General features: G+C 52.1%; 1 protein-coding gene across 1 annotated transcript in view; it reads right to left on the reverse strand.

The window, feature by feature from the left end:
• The window catches only part of LOC102947339 (phospholipase A2 inhibitor and Ly6/PLAUR domain-containing protein), a 74,857-nt gene that overhangs the window by 23,108 nt on the left and 35,266 nt on the right, over positions 1-16,483 (reverse strand). The gene's annotated exons all lie outside the window — the stretch shown is intronic.

Raw genomic sequence — 16,483 nt, forward strand, 5'->3', positions numbered from 1 at the left:
GAGAGACACCCCATCGTGTACCTGAGCAAGAAGTTGCTACCCTGGGAGCAACACTACGCGGCCATCGAGAAGGAGTGCCTGGCCATGGTGTGGGCCCTCAAGAAACTAGAGCCCTATCTCTTCGGGCGACACTTCACCGTCTACACCGACCACTCTCCCCTGACCTGGCTGCACCAGATGAAAGGAGCCAACGCCAAGCTCCTGAGGTGGAGCCTGCTCCTGCAGGATTACGACATGGACGTGGTCCACGTGAAGGGAAGTGCCAACCTGATAGCGGATGCGCTGTCCCGGAGAGGGGGCCCCGAACTTCCCCAGGTCACTGGTCACAGTGACCCCGCTCAGTTCAGTCTCGAAGGGGGGAGAGATGTGAGGATGTGACGCAGCAGGGAGGGGGGAGTGTTGACCTGGGAATGTGCCCTGCGGACGGGAGACCTGAGAGCCTGTTACCTGAGCCAGGAGGGGGAGGGGGAGGTGACACCTCTGCCCAGGAATGTGGACGGAGGCTGCAGGAGGGGGCCTGCTGGGGGGGTTTAGTTTCAGGTTGGGGCTGGGTGGAGGAACACAGGGAACCCCAGGGCTGGGGTCTAAGCTCCCTGCTCCCCCAGAAGGACTGAGGGGTCCTGGGGGTACCCACAAGCTCTGTTTTGGACTGTGTTCCTGTTGTCCAATAAACCTGCTGTTTTACTGGCTGGCTGAGAGTCTCAGTGAATCCCAGGAAGAGGGGTGCAGGGCCTGGACTCCCCCACACTCCGTGACAGGCCGTTCGAGGGCTTCCCGGAGCTGCCTGGGCGTCTAGAAACCCCACAGAGCAAGCTGGAGTCTCGGTCTTAGTTTTCAGTCACACCTGAGGCCCCCTTAACCCTTTCTGGCAGCATAAAGCTGGGGCTATTCTCTGGGCAGGGGGTCCAGCGCAGGGAGACGTCGCCCGGCACGAGGCCTGGCAGGCCGGGCTCGCAGGGGGATCGTGACCCCGATGTTGGGGCCGACGCTGGGGAGAAGGGTCCTGCCCCCGAGTGCCTGAGGGCTGTGGGCACCGCCAGAGCAGGGTCTGACCCACGGTGTCACCGCGGCGCAGCCGGGGCCTGGGACGGCTGAGAGACAGCGGTGAGTTTGTCTCACATCCCAGAGACAGCTGGTTGGGGTGTCCCTGGCCTACAGGGCAGGGTCCTTGTTCCTTTAACCTCCTGGTGTTGAACGAGCACCCTGGGGTGGGGACACCATAGCCCCTGGCCTAAGTGACCACGATGAGACTGGGGGATGCAGCCCCTCAGGGGTCCCGGCCCCAGCCTTGTCGGGGTTACGAGGACTCTGCCGTGCAGGAGGGAGGACGGGGAGCCCTCGAGGGCAGGCTGGCCGCTGGGTGAAGGGAGTGGGAGTGAGGACTCGGATCCTGTCGCTGTCCGATTCCAGCTGGGCAGTGCAGAAACCAGGAAAGTTCCCCACAAGAGCAGGACCATCCCCTCGCTTACATAGACACGGCCTCAAAGCGCCTCTGCTGTATCGGGGTGAGGGAAGTGGGGGCCCACTTAGTGTGAGCATCACACCAGGACTTGGACGTGAGCTGGGGGGGTTGAATGGGAGGACTCCCTGTATCCATGCCTCAGTTTCCCGGGTCCCACAGGGCTGTTGCGAAGACCAAGCCATGAATGTTTGCGACGCCCTCAGATACCGTGGCGAGCACTCCGGAGACAGGCGTAAATTAACAATTCAGTGCTGTGCGGGGTTGGAACAGCGGGTGGGAAATACGGCCTGGGGTGCCCCCTCCCCCAAGGGAGAAGAAAAAGACGTATTGACCGAGGCAGGGCTGCGGTGGAGAACACACAGTGGGTGAGCGTGAATCAAAGGCTGGAGCACAATGCAAATGCGCCGGGGGATTGGATTAAGCTTGTACTGGCAACATGTGTTCTGGCATTTCCGGACTTCTCAGAGCTTCAGTGTGCAACCTCCATGGTGTGCTTGGAATGTCGATTTTTAATTACATTACATTAAACAATTAAATACTTTTAATTACATTAAATAATTTTAATTAGTTACACACACACACACACAGAGCCAAGCAAATTCTTATGTGGCTAAATTAATCTGACAGCGCCCCAGTCTCCTGCGGACGGGCTCAGCAACGGGCAACCTGTACTTAACAACACACCGGGGGCTTTTATTTCGGATCCTGATTTATTCAGTGAATTTGCTAATGCACAGAGAGATTCCAGCCAGCCGTGAGGTACCAGGACAGACGCACACCCATATTCTGGGCAGACTCTTGGTTACGCAGCGGCCCCTCTGCATCGCCCCGGCAGCGCGGAGGGGCCTCGGAGGGGGCACTGCCGGGAATTCAGGCCTTTATTCCCAGGCACCAGGTGCTGCATGGCCCATGCAGGGCAGGGGGTCAGGAGAGCAGCTTCACCAGCCGCAGCCCAGTCAGGCCAGGCAGGTAGAGGGCAAAGGAGAATTTCCCCAGAGCCGGGCTGGCTCCGCTGGGAGCAGGGCTGGTGGGTGTTTTCTCCGCCGGAGCGTCGGTTGCCCGTGAACAGAGGTATATGTAGGGTCCTGACGCCAGGAAGGTTCCAGGTTTAATGTCCTGAGCAGACGCAGCAGCGCAGCGTTTCGCTTGAAATGGCGAAGAGGACGGACCTGAGGGAGGAAACCAGCCTGTTATGAGGCGGGGGCAGCTCTGGTTCCTTCTCTGCCCCCAGAACCTCTGTCTCCACCATCCAGCGGTTCCCGCCTCTGCCCCCCCGTCCCACCCGCCCGGTGCTCTCCCTGCTCTCGCTGTAACCGGCCATGGCAGGCCGGGCGTCTGGTCCCCTCTTGCCTCCCCCGCGCCCCTTTCTGCAGCTCCACAAGAGACTGAAGCTGGAGTTTGGAACCCAGCTGATCGCCCGGTGGCGGCTCCTTCCCCAGCGCGCGGCCGCCCAGGGAACATGCCTGGCTCTCAGCGTCCCCGGCAGCCCCGACGGCTCAGGTCAGTTATTTTATAAACACCCCAAAGCGCTGGGAGTCCTGGACACACACTGAGAACAGGAGCTTCCACATTGAGCAATGGCTTAGCTCCACCTTAAACATACAGGGAGTGGGGTCTAGTGGTTAGAGCAGTGGGGGCTGGGAGCCAGGACTCCTGGGTTCTCTTCCCAGCTCGGCATCACTGACATAACAACCCTTCCCATGGCAAGAGACTGTGCTGTCATAACTCCAGGGCGGCATCACTGGGAGGGGGGAAGCTGGTGAGGAAGGGAAAACTTCCAAGTTCCTCTCTCCTTCCCTCTGGCCAAAACCCCCCCTTGGCTGCCCCCATCCTGCCCAAGGGCTCAGCACAGACTCTAGGTTTCACCAGCTCTCTGGGGAGTTCCCGAGGCGTGAGATTCCCGGGGGAGCTCCCACACTGTCCCCAGCTGGCAGAATTTACCGTTCAGTATCTCCCAGTGAAATCGATGCGATGGGTCTCGTCCCCTCCACAAGGGGTGATTGTGCCTTGCAGGTATCGGACTTCAGATCAAAGCAGGCGGGGCACTGCAGCCCGTTCCTGGTGGCGCTCCCTTTGGGCACTGAGAGACATAGTTACCGGTAGATTAAACCTCATTCAAACAGGGGGAGTGTGCCCGCTGCCCTGCATTGCTCGGCCCTGCGAAGGCCCCACCCCAGCCCGTGGGCACAGCGACCTCTGAACCTGACAGCCGATCAGTTTCAGAATTTCTGGGCATTTTCTAGGCCCCCAGGGCCAGAAGTCTGCTCCTTTTTGGGAGAAATCAGAAACACCCCCCCACCATCTGATCAGCCCAGCCACCTCTGCGATTGTCTCAGATCAAACACCGGGTCGATGGCCCCAGTGACACCCCATCTCCGCTCTGCCCAGCGTCCCCGGGGGTGTAACACGGTAACACCCGCAATGACCGATCTCCCAGACAGAAAGAAGGAGGATGGTCGGGGGAGGGGGCATGGGGGTGAAGGGGAATATACACAGACCTGGCGGGGGGGGATGGGGGAAGAGGGGCATGGGGGGTGCTCTGAATCCATGGCAAGGTGGGGGAGATTGCCATAAAAAGTGTCTCCAAGGAATTCCCAGACTAAATTGGATGATCTCTGCCCTGCTGTGTTATTTTCCCAACCGATCGCCAGGGGGCTGAAATCCCCTGTCACCACCATGGCCTGGGCTTTGCAGGATTTTGTTGTTTAAGAAAAGCCTCACCCACCTCTTCTTCCTGGTTAGCTGGTCTGTCGCTGACCCTACCGTGGCGTCCCCCCCGCTTGTTACCCCTTTTATCCCGACCAGGAGACTTTAGACATGTCTGTCTCCTATTCCCATCTCAGCCTCCGAGCAGGTGCCGACACGTTTGCTATACCAGCAACCCCTCCTCCCTTTGACCCTGCCCGCCCGCCCAGAGCAAGCTGTGCCCCTCGGGGCCGATATCCCAGCCGTGTGTGTTCTCCCCCCACATCTCTGTGACGCCGGCGATGTCCCAGCTGTGATCACTCACTCATTCAAAAGCTGAAAGCGACGGGAAATCCAGTCGTTTTGGGAAATGGCCAAACAGGAGGTTTTGAATTTTTCGCACCAGGATCCACGGGGATAAACTGGCCAGCGATGAACAGCCCTGGGGCTCTGAACCAGGTTTCCAGCCACCAGAAGAGGGAGCTTTTGGAAGGGCTTCCCAACTGGAGGAGGGGAGACGCAAAGTCCCCAACGAGTTTGCAGGTCGATCTTGACAAGGGTATGAATAAGGTCCTACTTGAATTGCGGGATGATTGTCAAAAAATTGCATCTGAGTTGCGGACAAGCCATGGAAAATTGTGGAGAAGTCATAACGGACCTTATTATTTGCGGTAATAAAATCCATGATGACTTTTCTGTGATTTTCCACTGTCGACTGCCTGGGGCCGAGAGCGGGGGACCAGGGCTGACAGCAGGGGCATTTGCTGTCAGCCCTGAGGTGGCCAGGGCTCCCACTGTCAGCCCCATGCACGATGGGGGCTTCCACTGCCAAACTTATGGTGGAAGCCTAATGTTGCGGAATCTGCCATTTCTGCAGTAATATTGCAAGTTACGTACGGTGTTAGTTACGAAGGTTTAGATGGAAGCATATCCTGGCTGCTTGCTGCTGCTTCTCTCAGATGCAGCCCTTGCTCTTCTGATTTCAAATACATTTTAAAATAGGCCCCAACTGTTCTCCCCACCTGGCTTGGAGACCCGCCAGCTACAGGCATTTCAATGGACGACAGAAATGACATTTGAGTAAATGGACGCGTAGGGCAATAAAGGGGAGAAATGGTCACAAATACAATCGTGCCGGGGGTTTCTCCACATGCACAATTCGACTGTGGCAAGTGGGGGGGGGTCCTAAGGGTCCGCTGGGGTGTGAATCTACCCTGCGCCTGTCCACATGCACCCATCTGACGCGTGTGAACTGTTCGTTACTGTGCTTTGAGCTAGTCCCCTTTCAAGGCGCTCTAATGACCTGTTCATGTGTACCGGCAGGCGGCGCACAGATGGATTCACACCCCAGCTCACCGCCGTCTGATTGTTTGGGTGAACAAGCCCTTAAACAGGGACGGTAAAAACAGATCCCCACGCACCGTCCAGTACAGCCGAGTTACAGTTATCCGTGCCGTTGCATCAGGTGGTGTTGATCCTCAGATCCGTGCCATTCCTGCCGGTAAAAGTGATGGGGGATTTTATGCCACTGTTCTAGTCATCTATACATTCTTTGTAGAAATCAGTGGTCGGTGTCTCACCTGTTTTAAAGAGAGAAAACAAAGAACAGAACTGAGAGGCTGGGGGGGAACCTCGAGTAGGATCAGGGAGGTTATTTTACATCCGCTTTTGGCCCTGGGGTGACACTGCTGGGATCCTGGGCCCAGTCCTGGGCCCCATGATTCAGGAATGAAGTTGGTCGGGGGTCAGAGAAGAGCCACGAGGATGATTGAAGGGTTAGAAAACCTGCCTTAGCGTGAGCTCAAAGCTCGTACCCACTGAGGTTAAAGGATTCAGTGTGTGGATAGTAGGGGGCTGTGTGTGTGTGTGAGCAGGGGGTGGTGGGAGTCAGGGCCAAACCTGGGTTACAGCCCACGTTAACTCTGCAGTGAAGAGAAACCCTGAGTGGGTGGAAGTTTGAATAAACCCATTTGTGACTGTGCTGGGAAAATTACCTGAGTGTGGTCAGAGAGAGAGTGAGAGCTGGGTGCATGGAGATAGATAGATAGATAGATGGGGTGTGTGGGGATAGATAGATAGATAGAGGGGGTAGATGGGGATAGATAGATAGATAGATAGATAGATAGATAGATAGATAGATAGATAGATAGATAGATGGGGTGTGTGGGGATAGATAGATAGAGGGGGTAGATGGGGATAGATAGATAGATAGATAGATAGATAGATAGATAGATAGATAGATAGATAGATGGGGTGCGTGGGGATAGATAGATAGAGGGGGTGGATGGGGATGGATGGATAGATAGAGGGGGTGGGTGGGGATAGATAGATAGATAGATGGGGTGGGTGGGGATAGATAGATAGATGGGGTGGATGGGGATGGATGGATAGATAGAGGGGGTGGGTGGGGATAGATAGATAGTTAGATAGATAGATAGATAGATAGATAGATAGATAGAGGGGGTGGGTGGGGATAGATAGATAGATAGATAGATAGATAGATAGATAGATAGATAGAGGGGGTGTGTGGGGATAGATAGATAGATAGATAGATAGATAGATAGATAGATAGATAGATAGATAGATAGATAGAGGGGGTGTGTGGGGACAGATAAATAGATAGATATTATGTTAAAGCTGATGGTGTCCTATGCATCCTTCTGTGATGGGGTGTACCTATCCTGCACCGGCCCCGAAAGGATTAACTCTGCTTTTCAGGCTGAGGAAGCCCCGCCCCTCCGACTCTGCTGCACATGCTCAGCCTGGAGGCAGGGTATAAAAGGAAGCAGCCCAGCTCAGCCTGGGCAGGCTGCTGAAGGGGGAGGATGCAGACAGCAGGCATCCTCACTTGCAGAGCCACGGCACGCAGAGCTCCAGACGGACTCCAGGCGGCCTGACGAGCCCGGGGAAGAGACCGCGCCGGCAGGAGCTTCCCCACTTGAGGACCCCCGAGACCCGTGAGAACCGTGGAGCCTCGTCAAGGGAGAAAGGGTCGGAAGCAGCCCAGGGGACTTAGACTTTCCTCCAGTGAGTGAACGGGGGAACCAGTCAGCGTGTTTCGGGGGCGTCTCCGCTGACTCGATGGTGGGCACCCACTCCGCTGCCTGGGCCCTGGGCTGGGGCTCGGAGGAGCAGGGAGGGCCTGAGTCCCCCTACCCATAGGCCACACACCACTAAGTGGTGCCCCACTTCCCCGACGGGCCAATCAGCCATGCAGTCCCACAGAGATGGGTCACTGTATTGACTCTGGCCACTAAGCCGCACTACCACGTTTTACAGTCAGGGTCATGAACACAGGACCTAACGGGCTGCTATTCAGTTTTTTCCTTCTTCTCACCCTACGTGATCTTGCACAGGAGATGGAGTGTACCTACCCCGTGACACCTTCTTACAGGGAAATGGAAGGAACCATTAAATCTCTTTAATTCATTGGAAGCATGAACAAAAACGGGTCTGTAACTAAAGTTTTCAAAGAGCTCAGGGAGTTGAACTTGGAGAAGGTTTGGAATCTCTTTAAGTCAAAGGGGCAAAAATTATCTTGAGTTTGCATCCCAAGCAAGCAGAATAAACATGTACGGCCGGGCTCCAGACCTGAGTAGGAGACTAACCGCTTCCTACAAGATTTTGGGAGCAAGGCGACTGTCTACAAGGGATCTCATCACCGATTTCCCTTTTTTAACACGATCAGAAAGTACATTTCCACCTAAAACACCTTCACTTTTTGCATCGCAGCCGTCCATTGTGGAGGTGAAAACGTAAATAAAGCCCAGGGGGTGAAATCCAGGCCCCACTGAAGTCAATGGGAGATTTATAATTTGGGTCCAGGATTCCAAACCTCTGTGTCTTCAGGTCGCCATGTAAGACACAGTAACGCTGCCTGAATAAGTCAAGTGTCTAGCAACAAATGGATATAAACTGGTGTAGCAGGGTGGCTACCCTGCTCCTAAATAGGAGGGGTTAAAAGCAGCGCTGGGGAGGGCTGTGGCTGGGGATGGCCATGCCCCAATCAGGCCCCAGCTGGCCTGTATCAAAAGGCTGGGAGCCAGAGGCCCAAGGAGTTTCTCTCCGGGCTGGGAGGGTACTGAGGGTGGTGCCGTGCTGGGGAAGGAGCAGGCTGAGCGGGGGCGCTCCAGGCTGGCAACCTCCCAGGCTGTAGGGCCTGGTCCAAGGCCCATAGAGATACTGGGAGGCAGAGGAAGGCAATAGGTCCGAACCCCCTTGCCTATGATGAGTGGCCTTTACACTGCAGTCTGCCCCAGGGAGTGGGGGCTTGGTGATGACTGGCAGTAGCCCAGACGGAGGCAAGGTGGGGATAGTGGGTTGGGGGTTCCCCAGGAAGGGGAGACCCAGAGACAGAGTGTGGGGGTGCTGCCAGGGGGCAGAACCCAGAGAAAGGGGCACCGGGGTCTGTGAGGGACACGGGGACCAGAGCTGTGCGGATCGCCGGCCTGCAGAGGGCGCTCCGCGCTGGAAAGAGCTAATTCCCCAATGACCAGCAGGAGGCGCCGCAGGGGTGAGTCCGAACCTTTACACTGGCCATCACCCAGTTTAGTCTTAAAATTAGAGGAAGGGCTGTAAACATCAGAGGGGAGCAGTGGGAGCAAAAACCAAACTGGCTTCAAGCCTGAGCTTGATAAGTTTATGGAGGGGATGGGAAGCAAATATCTCTAACGGCTGGTGATGGGACGCTAGCCGGGAAGGGCTCTGAGTTACGGCAGAGAATTCTTCCCCAGGTGTCTGGCTGGTGGGTCTTGCCCCTATGATTCTATGACTCTATGCTCAGGGTCTAACTGATTGTCGGATTTGGGGTCAGGCAGGAATTTTCCCCTGGGTCGGATTGGCAGAGGTTTCCATCCCCTGAGGTTTTTTTGCCTCCTCCTACAGCATGGGGCACTGGTCACTTTCAGGTTTAAACTAGAGTAAATGGTGGATTCTCTGTAACTTGAAGTCTTTAATCCATGATTTGAGAATGTCAGTGACTCAGCCAGAGGTTAGGGGTCTGCTGCAGGAGGCGGTGGGTGAGGTTCTTTGGCCTGCGACGTGCAGGAAATCAGACTAGAAAGATGATCACGATGGTCCTCTTTGGCCGTAAAGTCTACGAGTTCTGCGCCGGGTGACTGTGCTTTGTTGATGGACCACGTCGGGGTTGGCCTGAGCGATGATGAGGGTGGTGACACAGACTGCAGGGTGAGATGTGCCTGGGTTCCCGGCAATGTCACCTACCCAGTGTCGATTCTCCTGCCCCTGAGATGCAGCCTCCTGTAGCCTTCGTTGCTGTGCAGGTCTCTTTAGGAGGTTGGCACGTGTCCACTGAGCCAGAGCACTTCTCACATTTCAGGGTTCCTGTTGGAGGGAGAAGAAGAAGAAATGCTTCCTTCTTACTGGGGGTAACAGTGTCACTCTGACACGCCCCTTAACCCAAGTCTTCCCCCTCTGCTCCAAACAAGCCGAGGGGTTAATGGACCCGATTCCCTCTGGGACACTCAGCAATTGCACAATTTCAGCCCCTGGGCCAGCAGTACACCGGGGGTCAGACTGGGGATGGGTGAAGGGGATGGTGCTCTTCCCAAGCTCCGCCCACAGAATAAGCTCCTCCCACCCCAGATGTTGCTCCTGGTGTGCAGGTAATCACAGTACTGGGAGAGATGCTCGCTTCGCAGCGTGCGTTGGCTGAGTCCATTGCATGGCCTGGGGGTCCTGGCAGCCCCCCATGGTCCTCACAGACTCCTCGGGTGCCCCTTCCATCCCCTTCTATTGCAGGGACGTCATGAAAGCCCCTCCACCTCCTACTTCATGCCAGGATCTCTGTGTGCCCCCCATTTCCCATCCCCCATACCAGGGTCCCCATTCTCCCCCCCCATGCCAGGGGCTCTCTGTGCCTTGCATTCCCTATCTGTGGCGAATGGGAAGGATGAAAATTCCCAAGCGAAAAACTTTGTTAAGAAGAAGAAAAGGACATTCATTCTCCATTGTTCCCCAAATTACCATTCATACAAGTGGCATTGACCACAGCACATGGACACGCACAGACCTCTTGGGGACCTGTAAGTGAACGATCTCTGCCTTTTAGTCCCTATGTACAGCGCCCTGCACGCAAGCTGTGCGAGTGCAGCAGCTGCACACCTTTTCTTTTAGAGAGGCGTAGATTTTCAGGCTCTGATGCTGATCTGGTCTGAGCTCCGGCCTAGCCCAAGCCAGAGAACCTCTCCCAGCCATTCTGCCATCCAGCCCATATCTGATGGTTCAGCTACAACCAATCTTTTATTAGGGCCGCCAATCCCAATGTTCCACCCTGCCTCTTGAGAAGCTGCTGCCAGGGTTAATTCCACCTTGGACTGGTCTAAATTCAACTCCCAGCCACTGGATCTCATTCTGCCTTTGTTTGCTCGGTTGGAGAGCCCTCTGCTACCACAAACTGTAGGCCTGATTCCAGGTTACACTCAATCCCCAAGCAGTGTAATTTAGTCCTATATTTAGTCCCCTTCATGCTGCCAAAGCAGTGCAGAGGGGCCTTCGTGGGAATAAGAATTCAGGGCAGTGTCCAGTCACGGTGTCCCTCAGGCCTGGTCTATGCTAAACAGGTTGATTTCGCTACGGCACTCGGAGGGAATCCACACCCTGAGCACCACAGCGAGGCCAACCCAACCCCTGGAGTAGATGCAGGTCGACAAGCGAATGCTTTCCTGGGGTTGGCTACCATCACTTGGGGAGGTGAGTTCCTAGAGGGATGTTTCCATTGGGGCAGGCGGCATCTTCACTATGGGGCTCTGCCGGCCCACCTACAGCGCTGGGACATGACAGCAGCCGTAGTGTAGACAGGGCCCTGTACCCCACACAGAGCTAATCCCCCCTCCCTGCACATGCTGCATATTCCCCTGACTGGGGGTCTGGGGGGTATAAAGGGTCCAAGCCCAGGCGGGCTTAGACGGCCACAGCAGTGGATGACTCACCTTGTGCACTCGTTGTAGCTAGGAGAGCAGGGAGAAGGCAGAGGAGGAAGGAAACCGTCCTGGTGCTGGCAGGCCCACGGGGCTGGGCTCGGAGCCGAACGGGGCCTTCTCCCGGCTGACACAGCGAGCTCTGCCGGGGGGAGGAGGAGAGAGTCAAGACCGAAATGAGGTGGGAAAGGGACTTCCAGCCCAGATTCAGGGGGGGAAAGCACCAGGGATCAGAGCTGCACAAATAATCGATATTTTGGTTCACTGGCAGTTCTCGAAGATCGGGAAACAAATCGTTCTGACCCAATTTCTCGTCCAACTGAAAAGCCGAAGGAAAAATGGTTTTCTTTCGTTTCCAAGCGTTTGGAAACATTTTAATTCGGCTTAAAAATAAATGGTGCCATCGCTTTTGAAATGGAAAGACATTTTGAGTTGAAAAAATCAAAACGTCTAATTCTGGAAATGTCCAGACAAAACGTCTCCATTTTTTAACGATTTTTTTCCCGATGATTTTTTTTTTCTGCTGAAGCAATACGGCAAATTTGAGGCAAAGTCACGAAATGTTTCAGTCACCTCAAACCCGCATTTTTCGGTGGAGAAAAGTCGGGGTCAAAAAATTTCTCTCAGCTCCCCCATGCCCAGTAACCACAGAGTGGGCGCTCCAGGGAGGAGCCCGGCGTGGGACTGGTTTTTTTAATCCCACTCCCAGCCACTCCCACGTTGTTTCTTGCATTTCTATTTCACTCCCACCCATAATCATCTTAGATCTCGCAAATCCCACGAGAGAGAGAGAGAGATTTCCTCATGCCACTTTCAAACAAAATAGTCTGGTTAATATATTATACATATAAACAGAAGTCAGACATAATTCTTACCGCTAAAAGTATAAAACAAATCTTACTTAAACCATGTAAAAAGTTATTTAAGTGCTGTTATAATGGACATCAAATCGCTTTCTATCCTTTGCTTAAATTTAAGTATAAACACTTTTATTTTTAAAAAGCCAACTTGCTTTCTATTGCTGAAATTCTACTGATGACAAGCTGCTGCCCTGTGTTTTCCCGCATATTACCGCAGTCGGCTTTCTTTGCCCACCCAATCCCACCTGCAACAAAGCACTTTTACCCGCTCCTGCTATTCTGGCAGCAGGTCCTGTGGGTCCCGTGGGATCCCAGTCCTGCTGCAGAGCTCTAGCCTGGCCCAGGTTTCACTCCCTCATCTTTCAGATTTCAGAGTAACAGCCGTGTTAGTCTGTATTCGTAAAAAGAAAAGGAGTACTTGTGGCACCTTAGAGACTAACCAGTTTATTTGAGCATGAGCTTTCGTGAGCTACAGCTCACTTCATCGGATGCATAGTGCATCCGATGAAGTGAGCTGTAGCTCACGAAAGCTCATGCTCAAATAAACTGGTTAGTCTCTAAGGTGCCACAAGTACTCCTTTTCTTTTTACTCCCTCATCTGTATTTGCTCCAGGTCTGCACCATCCCTTCTGACATGGGGCGACCGGCACGGCCTGTGGGGCGCCAGGGTCAGAGCATCCTGCCGATCTGCAGAGGGGCCCTATAGCGTTTCCACATTATCTCCACCCCCTTGGGCGGCTTCTTCGCTTTCCTCTTCTGCAGCGAGCTGAGGTGTCCGTTGATCCTCCTATGGGGACGCTCTGGTCCCTTCCCTGGATCAGCCCGGTTCCGTTAGAACTTGGCAGGTCTAGGAATGCTTCAAACCCCATCCTTTACGCTGGTGGTTCTCAGCCAGGAGTACGTGTACCCCTGGAGGTACGCAAACGTCTTTGGGTACGTCAGCTCATCTGGATATTTGCCTAGTTTTACAACAGGCTACATAAAAAGCACCAGCGAAGTCAGTGCAAACTAAACTTTCCTATGGACAATGACGTGTTTCTACTGCTCTATCGACTATACTGAATGTAAGTACAATATTTATATCCCAATCGATGTATTTTATCATTACATGGTAGAAGTGAAAAAGTCAGTCATTTTTCAGTAATAGTGTGGCTATGACACTTTTGTATTTTTATGTCTGATTTTGTAAGCAAATAGTTTTTAAGTGTGGTGAAACTTGGGGGTGCGCAAGACAAATCAGACTCCAGAAAGGCGTACAATAGTCTGGAAAGGTTGAGAGCCCCTGATTTACACGCTTTGCGGCAGAGCATGAAAGATTACAAAGAATAATTTAACACAGCATTAAAAACTCTTAACTTCAGCAGCACAGTGGTTCCGTTCACCTCCAAATTCTCTGTAAAACCGAAGAGACACACTAACCTGTCTAGCACGACCCCTTTCCTCTCTCTATAGTCCAAAGACAGGTTTCAGAGTAACAGCCGTGTTTATTATCATACACATTGTAAGGAGAGTGATCACTTTAGATAAGCTATTACCATCAGGAGAGTGGGGTGGGCGGAGGTATTTTTTCATGCTTTGTGTGTATAAAAAGATCTTCTACACTTTCCACAGTATGCATCCGATGAAGTGAGCTGTAGCTCACGAAAGCTTATGCTCAAATAAATTGGTTAGTCTCTAAGGTGCCACAAGTACTCCTTTTCTTAGTCCAAAGACAGGATCAGATTCATATATACATTGGGAGTAACTGTGAATGACTTACTGAAGGGTAACATGTTATACGACCCTCATGCCTGGGCACTCCCTCTTTAAATACAGTTCAGATTGACCCTTCTCAAACCACTGTGTTTTATAGAACTTGTCTCACACACTCTGCTGGCTCATGTAACAGAGATAAGAGGTGGTACTCAGCTCAGTCACAAGGGTAGAGGTGCGACTGTTTGCACATGAGAACTCTTTAGCTAGATCCTGAGATGGTGTGGATCGTAGAGCGATGGCAAATTCACAGCAGGTGCAGATCAGGCCCCATTTACTTCAATAGAGCTAGGGCCAATTGACACCAAATGGGGGGGTCCAGTGAAACTATCACAAGGAAACTGAGGATGGCCATGGAGTTGGCTCCATGACAACTGCTCCCCTCCCACTCCCAGAACAGGTTGCTAGCTTCCTTGTCGTTGACTTGTGTAAATATTCACTGGGGACAGATTTTCTTACCCGCCCCATATCAAGGGTGTTGCGTCAAACTGGATCCCAAGAGCACAACCTTGCACCCGGCTGGGGGAATTTAGTTATAGAATAACTGAGCAGAGAAGAGTGTTTCGGCCTTGGTTGCATTCCAGGCCAGTTTTTCTCCCTGAGGTTGTCGAGATGGGTAGGGGGCTTCCAGAGAGAAGCCAGGGTTAGGATCTCCAGGAGCCTAAAGAGAGACCCGAATAGCTCCATGTATAATGTTTTTCATGCTTTAAAAAAGCAATCTTAAAAATGATAATGTTTTGCTTTAAATACAACATTTCTATACTTTTGAAAAAAAAATATCTAGGTGTACTTTCTCTGAAGCCCTTGACCACCAACAGTAGGGTTGATCAAGAAATTTTTTGACATTATCCCTCTGTCTGTATCCGTGTCTGTGTTTACAATATATATGTCATCCCTTTGTCTTTAGCTCAGCCTGTTATATTACACCTTGTGTGCTTGAGTTTTGATTCAGTGATAAGGATAATAACCTGACTGTTTCATTTTGTGTTCTTAATCAGTATTCCTTAGTTTTAAGTGTTTTCAGCATTTGTGTACACGTTTGCAGTAGATGATTTCAAGAGTAGATAAGCTACTTATTGACAGCAGAAGATTTCAGGTGTGGATAGGCTACATATTGACCAGATAGATCACTATGAAGGGGAGATTTGAAAGTGGTGCAAGCAAGAGACGGCGAAAACAACTGAGTGAAGCAGCAGCTAAGAGCTCAAAGCCAATAACTTCATTTCTCAAACCACTGGAAAACGCACCTTACCCAGCAAACACTGCTACAGATAATGCAAACGCCGAACTGCAATAGGTGATGTTTCAATGCCAATACCGGATCATGAGGACAGTAGTCAAGAAGGAGATGTGCCAACAGTTAGCAGATACAGCAGATGATCAAGAAACTCAACAGCAACAGGAAGACGTAGATCTTACGCAGCAAGAGCAATTCATGAGTCCTACGGGTTTGACTCTGACTGACGTTGGAACTATTGACAAGATCAATGCTGCCCAAATGCAAACTTTTCTTCAAATTAGTTGTTCTGAAATTCCAAGTAACGTTCCACGAGATGCTGATAATCATGCTCTCCCTACTCATCTGCGGACAGAAACTCTTCCAGATGGTGAGACCTGCACAAGAGACTGGTTATGCTGGAGTACGGAAAAACAATCTCTGTACTGTGCACCCTGCTTCATTTTGAACAACAGTGCTGCAAATGCACCAGTTCTCTCTGATCAATCAGGATGGAGCATCAACAGAGGTTGGAGGAAGTTGAAAGACCGGATATCATCACATGAGAGTTTAACGTCACACAAAGCCCTGGTCTACACTGGGGTGGGGATTGACCTAAGATACGCAACTTCAGCTATGAGAATAGGTTTCAGAGCAGCAGCCGTGTTAGTCTGTATCCGCAAAAAGAACAGGACGACTTGTAGCACCTTAGAGACTACCAAATTTACTAGAGCATAAGCTTTTGTGGGCTACAGCCCACTTCATCGGATGCATAGAATGGAACATATAGTAAGATAGATAGATAGATATACACACAGATAAGTTAGAAGTTACCATACAAACTTGCATCCGATGAAGTGGGCTGGAGCCCACGAAAGCTTATGCTCTAATAAATTTGTTAGTCTCTAAGGTGCCACAAGTCCTCCTGTCCTTCTAGCTACGAGAACAGCGTAGCTGAAGTCGATGTATCTTAGGTTGACTTACCTCGCGTCCTCACAGCGCGGGGTCGACTGCCGCTGCTCCCCGTCGACTCTGCTTCTGCCTCTTGCCGTGGTGGAGTACAGGAGTCGACGGCAGAGCGATCGGGGATTGATTTTATCTCATCTACACTAGATGCGATAAATCGATCCCCGATAGATCGATCCAGCAGGTAGTGTAGACATACCCAAAGAAAACTATGTTACATGGAAATCAGCCAGTAGGGCAGCATTAGCTGAAAGTTCAGTTGAGAATTTACTCTTGACTGAACTCTGTACAGAAACTAATAACTGGGAAAAAAAACTTCTTGAGCGCATCCTGGATGTCATCCTTGTTCTTCCTGAGCAGGGATTGCTTTCTTTGGTTCCAGTCAATGTATTGGTGATCGTTCAAATGGAAGCTTTCGAGGCATAGTTGAGCTCCTCAGCAAATATGACCCACTTTTATGAGAGCATGTTAAATGTGTTCGAGAATTGCAAGAGAGTCCAAAGCACATGCAAGTCCATTGCCTCTCCACACGCAGACAAAACGAGTTTATTGAGCTATGTGGGTCATTCGTACAAACAGCCATTCTTGATGAGATGTGAAATGC

This window comes from Chelonia mydas, chromosome 24 (assembly GCF_015237465.2).
Source record: "Chelonia mydas isolate rCheMyd1 chromosome 24, rCheMyd1.pri.v2, whole genome shotgun sequence".
NCBI lineage: Eukaryota > Metazoa > Chordata > Testudines > Cheloniidae > Chelonia > Chelonia mydas.